Consider the following 15,294-nt stretch of genomic DNA (forward strand, 5'->3'; position numbering starts at 1 on the left):
GTCGAACCATTCAAAAAATGTTTTAAGTAATGGCAAAAAGAAAAATATATATGTATATATTTTAAATAATATGAAAAAGGAACGATGCCGACACTTTTAGTGACGAACCAAACATAGTTTGTTTGAAAATTACAGAAGCGTAATGCTGTACATTATTGTCTCGAGATGAAAAGTTTTTGATAGGAGTTTTAAAATATACGTCAACATCCATAATGTCGAACCATTCAAAAGATGTTTTTAGTAATGTTAAAGAGAGAAAATATATGTATATTGAAATTATATAAAACAGGCATAATGCCGACACTTGTAGTGACGAACCATTCAAAGTTTATTTGAACATTAAATAAAATAACGTTTTCATGAAAATATGTGTCATTATAAGCATGAAACGAGCTCACCAGTTGGTAATCCATCCTCGACTTAACACGGATATCTTTTCGCACTCACACAACGCGAACCGTAAAGCTTCTCGGCGTCCCGAAAACGAATCGTCTTGTTTGGGCTCTCCGAAACACTGCAAAACTCGCGAAACGAAAAACGACTCCCGGCGTCCCGAAAACAAAGCGTCTTGCTTGGGCCCTCCGAAACACTGCCCAGCAAAACTCGCGAAACGAAAAACGACTCCCGGCGTCCCGAAAACAAAGCGTCTTGCTTGGGCTCTCCAAAACACTGCCCAGCAAAACTCGCGAAACGAAAAACAACTCCCGGCGTCCCGAAAACGAAGCGTCCTGCTTGGGCCCTCCGAAACACTGCCCAGCAAAACTCGCGAAACGAAAAACAACTCCCGGCGTCCCGAAAACAAAGCATCTTGCTTGGGCTCTCCAAAACACTGCCCAGCAAAACTCGCGAAATGAAAAACGACTCCCGGCGTCCCGAAAACAAAGCGTCTTGCTTGGGCTCTCCAAAACACTGCCCAGCAAAACTCGCGAAACGAAAAACAACTCCCGGCGTCCCGAAAACGAACCGTCTTGTTTGGGCTCTCCGAAACACTGCCCAGCAAAACTCGCGAAACGAAAAACGACTCCCGGTGTCTCGAAAACAAAGCGTACTGCTTGGGCCCTCCGAAACACTGCCCAGCAAAACTCGCGAAACGAAAAACGACTCCCGGCGTCCCGAAAACAAAGCGTCTTGCTTGGGCTCTCCAAAACACTGCCCAGCAAAACTCGCGAAACGAAAAACAACTCCCGGCGTCCCGAAAACAAAGCATCTTGCTTGGGCTCTCCAAAACACTGCCCAGCAAAACTCGCGAAATGAAAAACGACTCCCGGCGTCCCGAAAACAAAGCGTCTTGCTTGGGCTCTCCAAAACACTGCCCAGCAAAACTCGCGAAACGAAAAACAACTCCCGGCGTCCCGAAAACGAACCGTCTTGTTTGGGCTCTCCGAAACACTGCCCAGCAAAACTCGCGAAACGAAAAACGACTCCCGGTGTCTCGAAAACTGTTGAGGTACCAATTTCCAACCCCTACTGTGGAGATGCTCTTAGCGTGCGCATCACTGGAGTTGCTTTTAGCTAGCGCGCCATTCCTGTCATCACCGTGCGGTTAGCGGGCGCTTTTTGTTACTACCTCATTCGTGAAACAGTTGTCGAGCAAACAAGACTATGTTAACCTTTTGCTAAAGAATAAAGTTGTTTGTTAGTTTAAGTTCATTAAACTAGTGTAGTGTTTTAGTTATTCCGGTTGATTGTCCGTTTTCCCATAAGGTTATGGCCCAGTAAATCGCAAATAGTAAAAATTCGAGAAGATGGAGAAGGACGATTTCGTGCGCGTTCCGTTATTCGATGGTTCGAACTATCCGGCGTGGAAGTACCGGATGCTGGTTGTGCTGGAAGAGCACGAGTTAACCGAGTGCATCAGTCGGGAAATCGCGGAAGTGGAAGAACTGAAAATCGAAGCAGCTGATACTGCTGCTATCCAGGCGGATAAGAAGAAGCAGTTTGCTGCGCGGATAAAAAAAGATCGTCGGTGCAAATCTTTATTGATTTCTCGGATTCATGATAATCAGCTGGAATACGTTCAGGATCAGCTGACGCCGAAAGCAATCTGGTCAGCGTTGCAGCGGGTGTTCGAACGGAAGAGCATAGCTAGCCGTTTGCACCTGAAAAGAAAGATGCTGACACTCCGTCACGAGAGGGGAAGTTTGCAGGAGCATTTCCTCGTGTTCGACAAAATTGTGCGGGAGTATAAAAGCACCGGAGCACAAATCGACGATCTGGATATTGTTTGCCATCTTTTGCTGACGTTGGGGCCGGCATTCGCTACCGTCGTGACGGCGTTGGAAACAATGCCGGAAGAAAATTTGACAATCGAATTTGTGAAGTGTCGTCTGCTTGACGAAGAGATTAAGCAGAAAAGTGGTGGTGTGGAAGCTAGCCTGCCGGCTGGTGATTCAGCAGCATTTTCTGGAGCGAGTAAGAAGAAAACCGGCCAGTATCAGAAGAAACAGTTCAAGTGTTTTGGTTGCCACAAAGAGGGACATAAATTGTCCGAGTGCCCGGAGAAGAAAAAGAAGGGATCGAATAGGAGTAGTGCGCATTTGGGAGAAGAAGAAAATGGTGTGTGTTTTGCTGGTGCAAGGAAATTCTCAAGCCGTGAAGTTGGATGGATCGTCGATTCGGGTTCGTCGGAGCACTTGACAAACGACAAGAGTTTGTTCAAGCAGCTGTCGCCGATGAAGAATCCGATGCAGATCGCAGTAGCCAAGGAAGGAGAGTGCATCGTCGCAAAGGAACACGGTGAGGTACAACTTTACTCTCAAGTGAATGGTAAGTCGATTCCGATTACTTTGAAAAATGTGTTGTTCATTCCCGAAGCGAGAGTAAATCTGCTATCAGTGAGAAAAATGGAGACGGCCGGCCTAAAAGTGATTTTCGCGGAGGGTAAAGTGTCGATTGAACGAGAATCCGGTGCAGTTGCGGTGGGTAACCGGCGCGGTAAATTATATGAACTGGACTTATACCGCGATAAAGTGCATAAAGACTCTTCGTACTATTCGTGTGGGCGGATACCGAAAGGGCTTGAGATTTGGCATCGCCGGTACGGCCATTTGAGTGGAAAGAACTTGAAACTTTTGATACGTAATAATATGGTAACCGGTATGAAAGTGAATATGGATGGAAAATTCGCGGACGAAATCGTGTGTGAGCCTTGCATCGTCGGCAAGCAATCAAGGAAGCCATTTTCGGTTGGAGAAGAGCGACGGTCGACGCGAGTGCTAGAGCTCATACATTCGGACGTATGCGGCCCGGTGACACCGGTGGGCGTCGATGGGGAAAAATACTTTGTGACTTTCATTGACGACTGGAGCCGTTTCACCGTCGTGTGCTTAATCAGTTCGAAGGACCAGGTAGTGGACGTTTTCCGCGAATATGAAGCCATAGTGTCCGCGAAGTTCGGAAGAAGTATCTCGCGTTTTCGTTGCGACAACGGTACGGAGTACAAGAATCGGGCTTTCCTGAGTTTTTGCAAGGAGAAGGGTGTGCAAATAGAGTGGACGGTGCCGTACACGCCGGAACAAAACGGTACCAGCGAACGCATGAACAGAACGCTTGTAGAGAAGACACGATCGATGCTGCAAGATTCTGGGGTGAGTAGTGAGCTGTGGGGTTCCGCTGTTCAAACTGCGGCGTTTTTGGCGAATCGCAGTCCAGCAAGCGCTATCGGCGAGAAGAAGACACCTTTCGAAATGTGGGAAGGAAAGAAACCAAACGTGGAAAAGCTTCGAGTATTCGGATCGGATGTTTTTGTGCACATTCCGAAGGAGCTGCGGAGGAAACTCGACGGCAAATCATGGAAAGGAGTTTTCATCGGATACTCACAAAACGGCTATCGAGTATGGGATCCAAGGCGGAAGCGGATTGTGGTGGCACGAGACGTGATTTTTGTCGAGGATAGAGGTGTGAAGCAAGCGGATCCTAGAAGAAGTATTGGAAACAGTGAAATCGTTCAGGTTCCTGTATCTTCCCGAGAAGCGGATTCTAGTGATGATGAAAGTGAAGAAGTAACCGATCCGGCGAATGAACATGAAGACGCAGAAGAGCAAAGTGACCTGGAGCAAAATGAAGAGGACAATGAGGGAGAATATGAATCCTGTGGGGACGATACGCTTCGTGGAGAAATATCGCAGGAAATGAGTGAAGAAGCCAGGAGTGACTGGCGGCCGCGGCGGAATCGACATGCTCCTTCTTGGCACAGTGATTATGATATGAACATTACCGGATATGCGTTGAACGCTACGAGCTACGTGGAGAACTTACCTAGTTCGTTGTGTGAGATGGAAAAACGATCGGATTGGCCAAAATGGAAGACAGCTATTCAAGAAGAGATCGATGCACTGGAGCGGAATCATACGTGGACGCTAGTGAAACTTCCAGAAGGGCGTGCTCCGATATCCTGTAAGTGGGTTTTCCGGGTGAAGAGAAGTGAAAACGGCGAAGAAGATCGGTACAAAGCAAGACTTGTGGCACGTGGGTTTACGCAGCGATACGGATTTGACTATTCCGAAACGTATTCCCCGGTGGCAAAGCTGGACACGCTCCGTGCAGTTTTAGCCATTGCAAACCAAGAAAAGATGACAGTCCACCAAATGGACGTGAAGTCGGCTTTTCTGAACGGATCGATATCTGAAGAAATTTACATGACTCAACCGGAAGGATATGTGAAAGGGAAGAACCTAGTGTGTAAATTGAATAAATCGCTCTATGGACTGAAGCAGGCGTCAAGAGCATGGAATGAACGTTTTCATAGTTTTGTGGAGAGACTTGGGTTCCGTCGAAGCACAAGTGATAAGTGTTTATATGTGAAGGGTACGGGACAGAATCAAATGTTTCTTGTACTTTATGTGGATGACGTTTTGCTTATTGGACGACACTTGAAGCTTATTGAAGTTGTGAAAAAGTGCCTTTCGACGGAATTCGAAATGACTGACGTTGGGGAAATTAACTGTTTTCTCGGCATGAAAATCGAACGAAATGTCGAGGAAAGGTTATTGAGAATTACTCAGCGGAGTTTTCTGGAAGGACTTTTAAAACGGTTCAACATGAGTGATTGTAAACCAGTATCAACACCGATGGAATGCAGGTTGCGGCTCAAGAAAGGAGAAGAATCGATGCGGACGGACAAGCCATATCGAGAGTTGGTTGGATGTTTAATGTACGTTACGTTGACATCTCGACCTGACCTGTGTGCGGCTGTAAATTATTTCAGCCAATTTCAAAGTTGCCCTACGGAAGAGCACTGGGTACATTTGAAGCGCATTCTTCGGTACATACGTGGTACTATTGACCTTGGGCTGGTATTTCGAGGAGACGATGAAGCGCCGGCAATGGAAGCATACTCAGACGCAGACTGGGCTAATGACCTGGTAGATCGACGCTCGCTGACAGGATTTGTTTTTCGTGTGCACGGATGCACGGTCAGTTGGCTAACAAGGAAACAATCAACGGTCTCACTCTCATCTACTGAGGCAGAGCTCATCGCTTTATGTGTCACAGTTTGTCATGGAATCTGGCTGACTCGGTTGCTAAAGGAACTAGGAGTGAAGCTGGAAGAACCAATAGTTTACTTCGAGGACAACCAGTCAACCATTCGAGTCGTGGAGGATGAACGAGATGTCGGAAGATTGAAACACATTGATATAAAATTCCGATTCGTACGAGAACTGATTCAGCGAGGGCAGGTAGCAGTACGATATATTCCAAGTGCAAATCAGCTTGCAGACGTTATGACGAAGGGATTACCTGGTAAGGCGTTTCTGCAACATCGTAACAATTTGGGATTGATGAAGTTCGGAAATTGAGCGAGGGTGTTGAGGTACCAATTTCCAACCCCTACTGTGGAGATGCTCTTAGCGTGCGCATCACTGGAGTTGCTTTTAGCTAGCGCGCCATTCCTGTCATCACCGTGCGGTTAGCGCGCGCTTTTTGTTACTACCTCATTCGTGAAACAGTTGTCGAGCAAACAAGACTATGTTAACCTTTTGCTAAAGAATAAAGTTGTTTGTTAGTTTAAGTTCATTAAACTAGTGTAGTGTTTTAGTTATTCCGGTTGATTGTCCGTTTTCCCATAAAAAACAAAGCGTACTGCTTGGGCCCTCCGAAACACTGCCCAGCAAAACTCGCGAAATGAAAAACGACTCCCGGCGTCCCGAAAACAAAGCGTCTTGCTTGGGCTCTCCAAAACACTGCCCAGCAAAACTCGCGAAACGGAAAACAACTCCCGGCGTCCCGAAAACGAACCGTCTTGTTTGGGCTCTCCAAAACACTGCCCAGCAAAACTCGCGAAATGAAAAACGACTCCCGGCGTCCCGAAAACAAAGCGTCTTGCTTGGGCTCTCCAAAACACTGCCCAGCAAAACTCGCGAAACGAAAAACAACTCCCGGCGTCCCGAAAACGAACCGTCTTGTTTGGGCTCTCCGAAACACTGCCCAGCAAAACTCGCGAAACGAAAAACGACTCCCGGTGTCTCGAAAACAAAGCGTACTGCTTGGGCTCTCCGAAACACTGCCCAGCAAAAACCGTTTCAACGTTTATTGATTATATTACAAAAACTGGTTCATTAAAATCAAGGATATCCGTTGGTCTTGGTGAAACATTAGTAAAAAAAATCATGTGATTGACCCTATTATGCAACTGTTGGTGTAAACAAAGCTAAAATTATTGGTTTGGTTTTAAACAACTCTTTTGAAAATTAGCGAATATCAATTAGATATCGATAAAATTAAATTCGATATGTAGGGCATATATAAGGCAGCGTCCATTTATTACGTAACGCTATAATTGAAAATTTTTGGCTCCCCTCCCCCCGCTTTCCTAATAAGAAACAAAACAAGGGACCTATTTCGTATCATTTTTAAAAATGTCTAGGATTTTTACCAATAGGAAAGAAGTCCAGTATTTACCTGATTTTCTCATTCACATTTAGTTAAAAAACACTGAACAAATCGATAGAAGAATGTTCCCGTCTTGAACCTAGTCATCTTCCTGTGCCATTCAAAATCATACTTACCTGGCACAGGGGTTACCGTGATCATCAAGGCGGTTCCCCCAGGGTGAGACCCGGCCATTGCACATCCGTGCTGGGTTGACCCCTGCGAATATCCCTCATGTGGATATCTCGTGTGTGTAATTTTTGGTAGCCGGGAAGTGCGTTCGCGCACATCCCGATTTAATCGTGAGACATTCAATTATTGTTCTCTGTAATCAAACTCGCAGTATTTGTTTTTTTTTTTTTTTTTAATTATGAATCGTGGTTTACGGCCAACCAGCCGAGTGGAAGTTTAACAACTACCGAAAAGCTAAACATTACATATAATTTGCAATTGGATTAGATGGACAAATTGATGTGAAGATTTGCGAAAAAGTTACACGTCTTCTCAGTGAGAATCGAACTCACGACTCCCCGATCTCTAGTTGGGGCGCGTTAACCACTACGCCATGAGAGGACTCATGAACGCAGAAGTTAACCTGAATTCGATTTCAGCTCAATAATCACGTGGTCCTCTTTCGCAAAGTGCACCTCTTTCGGAAGAATTAGATGCCCATCCAAACACAACGCTTTCTATATATATCCAATGCCTAGCCCGAGAGCGCATTGTTTTTTAGGTATAGGAATAGCACACTACACTAGCCAGCAACTGCGCTGGCTGAGGTTTCTATTGTGTGGGCTTCCAATGGGTCGCGACGTTCTCAAACGACCGGTTACGGAACATGAGTCCGTTGCTCGATAAATACTTGTTTTTTAATTATGAATCGTGGTTTACGGCCAACCAGCCGGGTGGAAGTTTAACAACTACCGAAAAGCTAAACATTACATATAATTTGCAATTGGATTAGATGGACAAATTGATGTGAAGATTTGCGAAAAAGTTACACGTCTTCTCAGTGAGAATCGAACTCACGACTCCCCGATCTCTAGTTGGGGCGCGTTAACAAGTATTTATCGAGCAACGGACTCATGTTCCGTAACCGGTCGTTTGAGAACGTCGCGACCCATTGGAAGCCCACACAATAGAAACCTCAGCCAGCGCAGTTGCTGGCTAGTGTAGTGTGCTATTCCTATACCTAAAAAACAATGCGCTCTCGGGCTAGGCATTGGATATATATAGAAAGCGTTGTGTTTGGATGGGCATCTAATTCTTCCGAAAGAGGTGCACTTTGCGAAAGAGGACCACGTGATTATTGAGCTGAAATCGAATTCAGGTTAACTTCTGCGTTCATGAGTCCTCTCATGGCGTAGTGGTTAACGCGCCCCAACTAGAGATCGGGGAGTCGTGAGTTCGATTCTCACTGAGAAGACGTGTAACTTTTTCGCAAATCTTCACATCAATTTGTCCATCTAATCCAATTGCAAATTATATGTAATGTTTAGCTTTTCGGTAGTCGCAGTATTTGTCTATTACAACACTGTAGTCGATGTCAGTTTAGGACCTTTTGCGTATTATGGACCCCTGTACAGAAAAACATGAAATTAACACTCAAAACACTTTTATTCCTAGGAACATCCAGCGGGAAAACTTCATTTGCATTCTTAGCTAGCAATCCCAGAAAATATATTTGGTCAGGAAAATTCAAGGAGGGTCCACAATAGGCAACGTGATACAATGTGTTGTTGGTTCCTCTAGATTGAGATTCAATCATTACATCCATGTTGTATTAGCTCCTTTGAACCTTCTCATATGTTCAATATAGAATACTCGAAACATGAGTTCGCGCACAACCCCAACTCAATAATGTATTCAATCGTTTCCGGAATAAATCACAATACAGAACAGATAAATGGAGTGGCTAATTATCGTCAATAAACGAATTCGACCCAAGCATTCTCCTGTAATTTATCAGGTCATTTACGGAAATCAGCGCGCATAAATTTTTCTCTCTTGATTAATTTATGAGAACACCCTTGTTCATAGATTGCATGTCCCTACCCGAAAAAAACTGTGTTCTCGTGAAACCAAAGCTTTACCAATTAACAAATATTGATTCGCTAGAATATCCGGATCGATATCAACAGCCTATAAAGCGTGTGTGATAGAAGTGCGCGTAAACAATTAGGTGTGTCACTTGACTTACTTTTTGCAGCGGCACACATCAGTGAGATTAGTCTACTACACAAGTTCAACTATCTATGAAGGTAGTGATAATGGAAGGCGGAGTTATATGTGCCCCTGAAGAAAAGATCAACTTTCACTATGAATTTCATCTAAAATTTCAGCCCTCTCAAAGCCGAACCCTACCCCGACCCGAAACCTCACAAGTGAATTATGGTTTGAAGAATTATTTTTAACTATGGGATGAAAAATTTGTACTTACATTCCAATAATAACGTGTTTGTTGTTTATAACACATTCTATTGTAAGAGATATCACAATTGTAGGAGTTTTTAAATCGTATATTATTGCATCGCAAATATGTTTGGCTATTAGCCGTGGGTTCAAATGTTCACAACCTGTATGTATCAAATCAAGTCAAACTGAGCGTTTTATTTAACTTATATAAATCTCCAAGTACTGCGAACTTGAGACGTTTAATCGAATATACGCAAATATATTAATATTTTCCGAAGTCGTTTTAAAGATCTCTGTTGGATTTTAATGTGTTAACAAATAAACTGCTTCTAAAATTCTATTTGTCAAGCTAACTGATGAATGTCCTGCTCTGACAATGACTTTCGTAAAGATAAAGTATTGCACAAAACTGATTGTAATGAGACTTTTAGTTTTCGAAAAAACAGGGTTGGATCAAGAATTCCCGGGGATTAACTCTAACCAGTCTCTTTTCTTCTCATTTCTGGCATTACGTCTCATCTGGGACATAGCCTGCTCTTTAGTTTAGTATTCATATGAGAGTTACCACAGCTGTTAAATGAGAGCATTCTTTGCCCAGTCTCCACTATCTTTTTATTTTGGCAACATTACGTTCGGTTTTGCCATTGTATACAAATTGAGCGGTTCTCCAGAGTTTGTGGCGATCTGGCATTTTTCTCCACAAGTCTTGGAAAATGAACGTTAGAATGGCTTTCTCACGCTTACCACGATGAATTGCGTTAAAAATATGCAACACAAAACCGTTCAATTTTTGACATGACACGTTTTTGACAACATGACATTTTTCAATGTGTTGCCAAAATATAATGGATACAGTAGCACAAATATTCCAACAGGAAGCAAGAATCCTTCATTCTGAGTTCTGAGAAAAATATGTCAAGAATTCTAACTGGAAATACATCAGTTTTAAAAGAATTACCTAAGTTTCCTATATTCATAAGTTTAACGCAACCAATCGATAGAAGAATGTGCGTCCCCTGGATGAAACTATTTTTCCAAGCATAACAAAAGCATACTTACCTGGCGCAGGGGTTACCGTGATCATCAAGGCGGTTCCCCCAGGGTGAGACCCGGCCATTGCACTTCCGTGCTGGGTTGACCCCTGCGAATATCCCTCATGTGGATATCTCGTGTGTGAAATTTTTGGTAGCCGGGACGTGCGTTCGCGCACATCCCGATCTTAATTATTAAAATTTATAGTTACTAAGTTTACTAACCATCGAAACAGCCGTGAGTCTTAAGCTGTGCAACAATATCTCACAGTCAGAGTCTACAAATTCATTGGTTTTGGTTTGGAGAGGAGGATTATAGGGTTTTCTGCTAATTTATGGAAACTCATGGTTTCTCATGTTTTTTCTCCATGAAAATTTTGAATCACGATACTTTATGTTCAAGTTACAGTTTATCAAAAAATTGTAATACCACCAGAGTCACCAGGCGAACCGCCATTAAAGCGCCCCTTATTCAAAGCTCATTTTTGGCAAATTTACGTCAAACATTGCAGAAAATTTTCAAGAAATACATTTGAAAACCAAGTACGACGTCTGTAAAAACCGAATATCAAAATTCTCAGAAATTTTCACGATAAAGTAATGCTTAAACATTAGTAAGACATTTTGAAGATGGCATTCAACATGTATCAAATCTTTTTTAAAGGTAAACTATCTGTATCGCACAAGGTTCTGGCGATTTTTAAAATAAATATTCATAGTTTTTCTTGATGAAATTTCAAGAGAATTTAAAATTAAAGATTTTGAAGAAAATTTTTCCTTAAATTCTACAATAATTTTATAGAATGTTGTCAAAATATCGCAAAAAAAAAATGAGTGAAGTATTAAAGGAAGTTTTATTTTTACACAATACTCAAAGAGATCAAAAGATTTCAAAGATAATTTTATCATGTTACCCTCTAGAAGTTTCATTGAAAAAAATGTCGAAAAACTAGCAAATGTTGTAAATAATAAATATGTATAAACAATGTTACAAAAAGTTCTGCGCGGATTTAAACGGTTATTAGTCAGTTTTTTGTTTTGTAGATTTCTGTTTTTTTTTTTCATGATTTTGAAGAAACAAAAAACATTTGGTGTTGAATAAGATGCCTTATTCTGCCGTCCTCCAACCATCTTATAATTTCAATGTTACATGTATAATTCTCTGATAATCTGATACGTCATAACTCCTCTACCAGCAGCTTCATTTACTTACTACAAAAAAAAATATTCAAATTGCGATAACTTTTTTGTTTCTCAATATTTTGCATTATTTTTTCGCAATTTCTCAAAAAACTCTTCTTTTATAATCTATGCCGATATGGTTTTAAAGATATTCCAATATTTCTTGGGGGACCGACATTTCCCGTACAAAATTTATGTTATTGTCAATGTATCAAAAAAAAATAAAATGTGGGCTAAACAATGTCAGGTAATAAGGAGCTTCTCTGAAAAAATCATACGAATCGGTTGAGTTGTCTTTCAGAAATCTAAAAATTACCAAAGGAAGTTTTTTGAAGTTTTCAAGATTTTTTTTCGGACGGAATGGTACCAGAAACGGTTGCATCAATTTGCCTCATTTATTTCACAACAGACTCACATCCAAGCATTGTTCGGAAAAGCGAGTAACCAGACACGAGAACAATTCAGTAGTCTGAGATATTTACGTGAGTTATGGCTACGCGTAGGTCTTCCAAGTAATTTCGGAATATCTCCAGATCCAGATAACCAATTAGCAGCACAAATTCTTAAGATGCAATTTTTTTTTTAGAACTTTTGAAAAAATAGTGCATAATACACTGCGGAAAACAAAAAAGTCATTGCTATTTGAATAATATTTTGTGATGAAAAAATGATGCTGCTAGTAGAGAGGATAATTACGATCAGAATTGAATCAAAACCATTCAGTAATACCAACGAATCCTGCTTAATTTTTTATGCGGAACTCGCCTAGTATTTTGTTTTGATATGCTATTTTAACTATCAGTCAATAGAATCTACATATTTGGTTTGTAGGCGTTTAATTGATACTGGCGTTTTTAACACAGCTGATTTATTATTGCTTTTTTGCTGCTATTTGTTCATATCTCCCACAGTTCTTCTAGATACTGAAGCATAAGAAACCCCTTGCTAAATGTGTATCTCCAAAAAACTTCACAGATGCGTCAGGCATTTTGACGCCCCCTAAAGCCTGGCGTCTTGGCGGGTGCCAACCTGGCCAACCGCATGCTACGGCACTGAATACCACACCACAAAATCTATGATTAGCACTAACATCCAAATATAACTTTTGATTCCATATCCGAATACTCTCTTGTTGGACAGAAAGTAACGCTTGAATACAACGTTTGACAATCAATCAACCGGCCCCGCAGCCTTGCAGTGACATGATGCTGGCTGATAGTGTGGTATCTAATAGGGATTGAGGGTATGTAGGATTTTTTTACGTCAATGCGAAACGAAACGTTACACGCAATTCCGAGTTTTGGTAATGACAAAACGAATCCAAATATGAAAAAGTTTCGCAAAGCTAGATACGGATAGCACGCAATTTTTCGAAGAGAAACAAAACTTCGATATTGTTCCGTGAAATATTTATATTTATAAATATTAAACGTTTTGCTTTCTTGTAACAACGTGCTTGTAAAACTATATACAGTATGCTTTTCGGTTTTGCAAAGCCAAAATCGGAACAAAATTGACTTGTCAAAGGCTGTTCATAAGCTACGTGGATGATTAAAAAAATGACAATAGTTTCTGGCTAGAGCCCAAGCCCGATAAATATGTTAAAGATTCAATACTGAATTAAATAGTATACTATTTCATTCTTAATATGGGCGCTACTAGTTCATCAAACGAGGTTATGGATGATGTACGCAAGGGATTTCAATACTTTTCGATTTTATCCTTATTGATTTATCTGTTCTGCGTGTCAAGTGGTTTATCATATAACGAAAAGCTAGAAATTGCTTTCGGAATCTGGCTATTGAACATTTTGAACGTAATAATAACAATAATTTAACGAAGTTAAAAAATACATTGTCTAACAATAATATTTTAGTGCACTGAAAAATTCCTAGCTTTTTCATCTTATGATAAACCAGGTAGAAATCCAACTAGAATAATGTACAAAAGCTTTAAAGGCACGGATCGCATAAAATAACATACAAATGGCAATATTTTGTTTGCTTAAGCTTTGAGCATAAGCAAGTTGTTCAAAACAAGAAAATCTGATTAGTTTGTTGACGTTTTTGTATGTTCACTACCTTAAATATGTCGTTAAGTCGGTCAATCTAAAATTTCTGGATGTTCCACATTGAGGAAGACCTCTTTTACCACAAAGGTCCTAATAAGAAATAATGGCCCTTTCTAAAATCATATATGATTATCAGCATATGTATGAGCAGGTAAAGATATTCTTATTTCTAGGACTCTTAATGATAGGAAAGATCCTAAGATTTACCTGTTTTTAAGAAAGGCAGAAATTTTATAGAAAGACATCGATAGAAGAATGTGTATCTCCTGGACGAAGTCATACTTCCAAGCATAACAAAAGCATACTTACCTGGCACAGGGGTTACCGTGATCATCAAGGCGGTTCCCCCAGGGTGAGACCCGGCCATTGCACTTCCGTGCTGGGTTGACCCCTGCGAATATCCCTCAAGTGGATATCTCGTGTGTGAAATTTTTGGTAGCCGGGACGTGCGTTCGCGCACATCCCGATCTCAACAGTGAAAAAAATTAGTTACTAAGTTTAGTATCCAACGCATCTGTCGTGAGCTATTCTGGTAGTTTCTCTGCTAAAATATAACAAGCTATGCATTCAGTTAACCACTTTTACTGTTTACATTGTTGTATTAGTTCGTTTTATTCACCGAAGTTTTGTAAAATTCTATCAAATTCCGGTTTATATTTTCAAAGGTCAGCCCAGCACATGGATTAGTAGCAATCTGAGGAAACTATACTAATTACGTTATTTGTTTCGCCAACGTTTCAGAGATAGAGGCTTGAAAAGTATGGCAGCATATCTTCATACAAAAGTTTCAGAGATGTCATGCAAAAATAGGATACAGGGGAGAAAAAGTAAAGTGAATATTGTAATTTTTGTAATTAATGAACGTTCTTTTGGTATACCTACTTTAATTATGTACAATAAAACAATCGATAATATTATATAATATAATATAATATAATATAATATAATATAATATAATATAATATAATATAATATAATATAATATAATATAATATAATATAGTATATTATAATATAATATAATATAATGTAATATAATATAATATAATATAATCGATTGGTATTACAAATCCAATTAAAATGGAAAAGATAACTGTTTTAAGTAAAACTCAAATTCTGATACTGAGCAGAAATTTTCTGTATTACAAAATATGCTTTCACAACAGCGCTTACACAAGATTTCAACGACACTTATTTAAGAAAATTGGGATTCTTCCAATTAATTGCAATTGGACACAAGTCAAAGCTTTACTTGATAATCTCATACTCATTGCTTAGGACCCATGGCAGTTTCGATGGTTAGTAAACTTAGCATCTATAAATTTTAATTATTGAGATCGGGATGTGCGCGAACGCACGTCCCGGCTACCAAAAATTTCACACACGAGATATCCACTTGAGGGATATTCGCAGGGGTCAACCCAGAACGGATGTGCAATGGCCGGGTCTCACCCTGGGGGAACCGCCTTGATGATCACGGTAACCCCTGTGCCAGGTAAGTATGCTTTTGTTATGCTTGGAAGTATGACTTCGTCCAGGAGATACACATTCTTCTATCGATGTCGTTCCTTAAACTTCCTGCCTTTCTTAAAAACAGGTATATCTTAGGTTCTTTCCTATTAGTAAGAGTCCTAGAAATAAGATTATCTTTACCTACGCATATATATGATGATGATCAAATATGATTTCAGAAAGGGTCAAGCAATTCCTAACATTTTCGTTATAT

This window comes from Aedes aegypti, chromosome 3, assembly GCF_002204515.2.
Source record: "Aedes aegypti strain LVP_AGWG chromosome 3, AaegL5.0 Primary Assembly, whole genome shotgun sequence".
NCBI classification, from domain to species: Eukaryota; Metazoa; Arthropoda; class Insecta; order Diptera; family Culicidae; genus Aedes; species Aedes aegypti.